Genomic DNA, 6,566 nt, shown 5'->3' with positions numbered 1-6,566 from the left:
CAGGGGGCTGAGGCCTTCTGTTTGAAGCTTTCCTGGTAGAAGCATTATTCCTAGGAATGCGTTGTCTACAATTCCTACTCAGATGTCCCATTTCACCACAATTAAAACATCTAAAGTTTTGATGTCTTTTGAAACTTCTAAAGATTGCTTCCACAACCCAATTTGGGGAGGCCATATTTCATCCTGATTCCTCCTAAAAACTTTAGAAATGGCTGCTCCTATCCAGGTTCCTGCCTCTGGATCATCATACTCAACATTAGTTGTATATAAGACCCATTCCTCCAATGGTGCTGATCTTACCTTTAATGGCCACAGTATCTGTTTGTAATGTGGGTTTGCATTCTCATAAGCCAACCATTCTGTAAGAAGTTGCCTAATATTAGGATCAGTTATTTGTAAATCTACTGCTCTGGATAATCTTTGTAAGAATTCAGAGAATCTTTCTCTCGAACCCTGTATCACTTTTGAATATGATTCAACTCTTTCCCCTGGTTCACAAACCTTATCCAAAGCATTTAGTGCTGCTGTTTTGCATAAATCAAATGTATGCTCATCATAACCAGCTTGGACCTGCGGGTCAGAAAATTGATTCTCCCCAATAATCTTACTTTCAGAAGCAACAAATTCATCCTTCAAACCTTGAAGTTCAAGGGCCTTGGCTTCCTGTCTCCACAAAGCTTTCCACTGTATTTGGGAAGACTGGTCCAACACTGTAGATATTAAATCATTCCAATCTGAGGGAGTTATCTTATTGGCAGTAGCCCATGTATTTAGTAACTGTTTTACATAAGGGCCCTGGACCCCAAAAGTCATTATCGCTTGCTTAATAGCTTTCATTTCTTTCATGGGAATAAGTTCCCATGTATGTGTAGTGGAACCAGATTGGATCCTCCGTGATGTCGGCCTCTCTACCACGGTTACTGGAAAGGCCACCTTAGGATGTCTAGTAGCCATATTTCATTTGTTTCCTGGTATCCTAGCATCTGTTGACTCAACATCTGACATTTCAGAGGATGTGTCTTCTAAAGATTGAAATTTTGCAACCATGTCATCCTTTAGGTCTTCGATTTCCTGAATTAAAAATTGTTCCAAGTCCTTGGACTGTTCATTGAGGTCTTGGATTTCCTCCACTAAAAATTGTCCCAAGTCCTCAGACTGTTGATTAAGGTCTTGGATTTTCTGCATTAAAGATTGTTTTAAATCTTTGGACTTTTCAGTAAACGCGATTCCAAGCTTTTCATACCATCCTCCCTAAAAACTCCAAAGGCATGTATTTTTCCTTCCAGAAAGCACATTCGGTCCACTAGATTGCTATTATTTTCAGATATATATTGAATTGATCCTGCTAATTTTGAAAATTCCTCCTGGCTAGATTCCATCTTATCCATAAATGTAGTGGACATCGAATTAAATGTGTCTCGAAGGTTGTCCTGGTCAAATTTCACCAAATCCCCTTGTTCATGAATTTTTGACTCTAACTTTTGAATTGACTCTGATAATTTGGAAAGTTCCACCTGATTAGACTTAGTTTTTACCATAAATGCAGTAGACATTGGATTAACTGTGCCTCGAAGATTGTTCTGATCAAATTCCAAATTATCTGTTTTGGTAACTAAATTACCTTTTTCCTGAAATTTTGACTGTAATTCAAAATCATAAGTTCATGTTTCTTCCATGTGATTACATGTATTAATACTCTAATCACAAGCATGGCACACATATGCGTATGAAAAATATCATAATTGTCTTTTACTGCATAATCCATACTGCTTTCAAAAGTGGCTGAACCAGTTGGCACTCCCACCAGCAATGGAGGAGTGTCCCCCTTTCACCATATCCTCTCCAGCATAAATTGTCATTGGTGTTTTTGACTTTAGCCATTTTGACAGGAGTGAGATGGTATCTCAGAGTTGCTTTGATTTGCATTTCCCGGATGGCTAAGGATGTTGAGCACTTTCTCAAGTGCCTCTCAGCCATTTTAGACTCCTCTATTGAAAACTCTCTATTTAGTTCTGCAGCCCACTTCTTAATTGGGTCCTTTCCTGTTTTGGAGACTTGCTTCTTGAGTTCTTTGTAAATTTTGGAGATCAACCCTCTGTCAGATGTGGGATTAGTGAATATTTTTTCCCATTCTGTGGGCTGCCATTTTGTCTTGCTGACTGTGTCCTTTGCCTTACAGAAGCTTCTCAGTTTCAGTAGGTCCCATTTATTAATTGTTGATCTCACTGTCTGTGCTACTGGTGTTATGTTCAGGAAGCTGTCTCCTGTACCAATTCGTTCAAGGGTACCACCCACTTTCTCTTCTAAGAGGTTCAGTGTGGCTGGATTTATGTTGAGGTCTTTGATCCATTTGAACTTAAGTTTTGTGCATGGCGATAAACATGGATCGATCCGCATTCTTCTACATGCCAGCCTCCAATTATGCCAGCACCATTTGTTGAAGATGCTTTCTTTATTCCATTGTATATTTTTAGCTTCTTTGTCAAAGATCAGATGTTCGTACGTGTGTGGGTTAATACCCGGATTTTCAATTCGATTCCATTGGTCTGCCTGTCTATTTTTGTGCCAATACCAAGCTGTTTTCAGGACTATAGCTCTATAATAGAGCTTGAGGTCAGGGATAGTGATGCCTCCGGACGTTGCCTTGTTGAACAGGGTTGTTTTTGCTATCCTGGGTCTTTTGTTTTTCCATACAAAATTGATTATTGTTCTTTCAAGGTCTGTGAAGAATTGTGCTGGGATTTTAATGGGGATTGCATTGAATCTGTAGATTGCTTTTGGCAGGATTGCCATCTTTACTACATTGATCCTACCTATCCAAGAGCATGGGAGATCTTTCCATTTTCTGAGGGCTTCTTTAATTTCTTTCTTTAAAGATTCAAAGTTCTTATGATACAGGTCTTTCGCTTGTTTGGTTAGCGTTACCCCAAGGTATTTTATGTTGTTTGTGGCAATTGTAAAGGGTGATGTTTCTCTGATTTCTCTTTCAGCACTTTTATCATCTGTATATAGTAGGGCTACTGACTTTCTTGAGTTGATCTTGTAGCCTGCCACTTTGCTGAAGGTGTTAATCAGCTGTAAGTGTTCCCTGGTAGAGTTCTTTGGGTCATTGATGTAAACTATCATATCGTCTGCAAACAGTGAAAGTTTGACTTCTTCCTTCCCAATTTGTATCCCCTTGATCCCCCTTTGTTGTCGTATGGCAATAGCTAGAACTTCAAGTACCATGTTGAAAAGGTATGGAGAGAGTGGACAGCCTTGTTTTGTTCCTGATTTTAGAGGAATTGCGTTGAGTTTCTGTCCATTTAGTTTGATGTTGGCTGTTGGTTTACTGTATATGGCTTTTATTATGTTTAAGTATGTCCCTGTTATCCCAGCTCTCTCCAAGACCTTTATCATGAAGGGGTGTTGGATTTTGTCAAAGGCTTTTTCAGCATCTAGTGAGATGATCATGTGATTTTTGTTTTTCAGCTTGTTTATATGGTGGATTACGTTGATGGATTTTCGTATGTTAAACCATCCCTGCATCCCTGCGATGAAACCTACTTGATCGTGGTGAATGATTGTTTTGATGTGTTCTTGGATCCGATTTGCCCGTATTTTATTGAGTATTTTTGCATCAATGTTCATGAGGGATATTGGTCTGAAGTTATCTTTCTTGGTTGTATCTTTGTGTGGCTTGGGGATCAAGGTTATTGAAGCCTCATAGAAAGAGTTTGGCAAAGACCCTTCTGCTTCTATTGTGTGGAACACTTTGAGAAGAATTGGTATAAGCTGTTCCTTGAATTTGTGGTAGAATTCTGCACTGAGGCCATCTGGACCTGGACTTTTTTTGGTTGGGAGACTTTGTTGACAGCTTCTATTTCCATAGGGGTTATAGGTCTATTTAAATTGCTTATCTGTTCTTGATTTAGTTTTGGCAAATGATAGCTGTCCAGGAAGTCATCCATTTCTTTTAAATTTTCGAATTTTGTGGAGTACAGGTTTTCAAAGTATGACCTAATGATTCTCTTGATTTCCTCAGAGTCTGTTGTTATGTCCCCCTTTTCATTTCTGATTTTGGTAATTTGCGTGTTCACTCTCTGCTGTTTGGTAAGTTTGGACAAAGGTTTGTCTATCTTGTTGATTTTCTCAAAGAACCAACTCTTCGTTGCATTGATTCTTTGTATTGTTTTCCTGGTTTCTACTTTGTTGATTTCAGCCCTCAATTTGATTATTTCCTGGCGTCTACTCCTCCTACGGGAGTTTGCTTCTTTGTGTTCTAGAGCTTTTAGCTGTGATGTTAATTCTCTGGTATAACTGTTTTCCTGTTTCTTCATGTGAGCACTTAGTGCTATGAACTTCCCCCGTAGCACTGCTTTCAAAGTGTCCCATAGGTTTGGGTATGTTGTGTCTTCATTCTCATTGAATTCAAGGAAGTCTTTAATTTCTTTTTTTATTTCCTCTTTGACCCAGGGATGGTGCAGTTGAGCATTATTCAATTTCCATGAGTTTGTAGGTTTTCTGCAATTTGTGTTGTTGTTGAATTCTAATTTTAAGGCATGGTGGTCTGATAAGATGCATGGAGTTATTCCAATGTTTTTGTAGCTGCTGAGGTTTGATATGTTGCCAAGTATGTGGTCGATTTTTGAGAAGGTTCCATGTGGTGTTGAGAAGAAGGTATATTCTTTTTTATGTGGATGAAATGTTCTATAGATATCTGTTAATCCCAGTTGGGTCATTACTTCTATTAGACCCTTTGCTTCTTTGTTGAGTTTCTGTCTGGTGTTCTTGTCTAGTGGTGAGAGTGGTGTGTTGAAATCTCCCACTATAACTGTGTGGGGCTTTAGATGAGATTTAAGTTCTAATAATGTTTCTTTAACGAATGTGGATGCCTTTGTATTGGGGGCATAGATGTTCAGGATAGACACTTTATCTTGGTGGGTTTCACCTGTGATGAGTATGTAATGACCTCCTTCATCTCTTTTGATTGATTTTATTTTAAAGTCTAGTTTGTTAGATATTAGGATTGCTACCCCTGCTTGTTTCTTGGGTCCATTTGATTGAAAAATTTTTCCCAACCTTTAACTCTCAAGTAATGTCTGTCTTTGAGGGTGAGGTGTGTTTCTTGTATGCAGCAGAAGGAAGGGTTCTGTCTTCGAATCCATTCTGCTAGTCTGTGTCTTTTTATGGGTGAGTTAAGGCCGTTAATATTGAGGGATATTAATGACCATTGATTGCTCATCCTTCTTCGATTTGCGATGGTTGTTGGTGGTGGAATTATGGGTGGAATTTCACCCCTTTGTTCTTTTGGCTGTTGGTAGAGAGGGATTCTCTAATGCTTATGTTTTTCTGGTTGTAGTTAGCTTCCTTGGGTGTGAGTTTTCCTTCTAAAATTTTCTGTAGGGCTGGGTTAGTGGACACATATTGCTTGAATCTAGTTTTGTCATGGAATATCTTGTTTTCTCCGTCTATAGTGATTGAGAGCTTTGCCGGGTATAGTAGTCTGGGCTGGCATCCATGGTCTCTTAGTGTAGGTAGAACATCTATCCAGGACCTTCTGGCTTTCAGAGTTTCCATGGAGAAATCAGGTGTAATTCTGATAGGTCTGCCTTTATGTTACTTGACCTTTTTCCTTAGCTGCTCTTAATATTCTTTCTTTATTCTGTATGTTTGGGGTCTTGATTATTATGTGGCGAGGGGATTTTTTTGTGTGATCCACTCTATTTGGTGTTCTGTAGGCTTCTTGTACCTTCATTGGCATGTCTTTCTTAAGGTCGGGAAAGTTTTCTTCTATGATTATGTTGAATATGCCTTCTGCCCCTTTGAGGTGGAATTCTTCTCCTTCTTCTATACCTATTATTCTTAGGTTTGGTCTTTTCATGGTGTCCCATAATTCCTGGATGTTTTGTGTTAAGGATTTGTTGGATTTAAGGTTTTCTTTGGTTGATAAATCCATTTCTCCTAATGTATCTTCATCACTTGAGATTCTCTCTTCCATCTCTTCTATTCTGTTGGTAATGCTTGTATTGGTAGTGCCTGACTGTTTGTCCAGCTTTTCTATTTTCTGCCTTTCTTCGGATTGTGTTTTTTTTAATGTCTCTATTTCAGTTTTCAACCCTTGCAGCGTTTGCATTGCTTCTTGCAATTTTCTGTTTATCTGTTCGTCCGTTTGTTGCCTTTTATGAATTTTTTGGTTTGTTCTTTCTTCCATTTCTTGCATTTTTTGGTTTGCTTTTTGTTCCATTTCTTGGATTTTGTGCTTTGTTTCTTCTTCCATTTCCTGCCTTTTTTGTTTTGTTTCTTCCTCCATTTTTTTCATTTTTTGCTTTGATTTTTCTACCATTTCTTGCATTTTTTGCTTTGTTTCTTCTTCCATTTCCTGCCTTTTTTGGTATGTTTCTTCTTCTAATTCTTGCATTTTTTGCTTTGCTTTTTCTTCCATTTCTTGCATTTTTTGCTTCATTTCTTCTTCCATTTCGTGCCTTTTTTGGTTCGTTTTTTCTTCCAATTCTTGCATTTTTTGGTTTGTTTTTTCTTCCATTTCTTGCATTTTTTGGTTTGTTTTTTCTTCCATTTCTTTGAGG

This window comes from Mesocricetus auratus, unplaced genomic scaffold, assembly GCF_017639785.1.
Source record: "Mesocricetus auratus isolate SY011 unplaced genomic scaffold, BCM_Maur_2.0 Super-Scaffold_4256, whole genome shotgun sequence".
Taxonomy (NCBI): Eukaryota; Metazoa; Chordata; class Mammalia; order Rodentia; family Cricetidae; genus Mesocricetus; species Mesocricetus auratus.
This window is presented reverse-complemented; position numbering follows the sequence as displayed.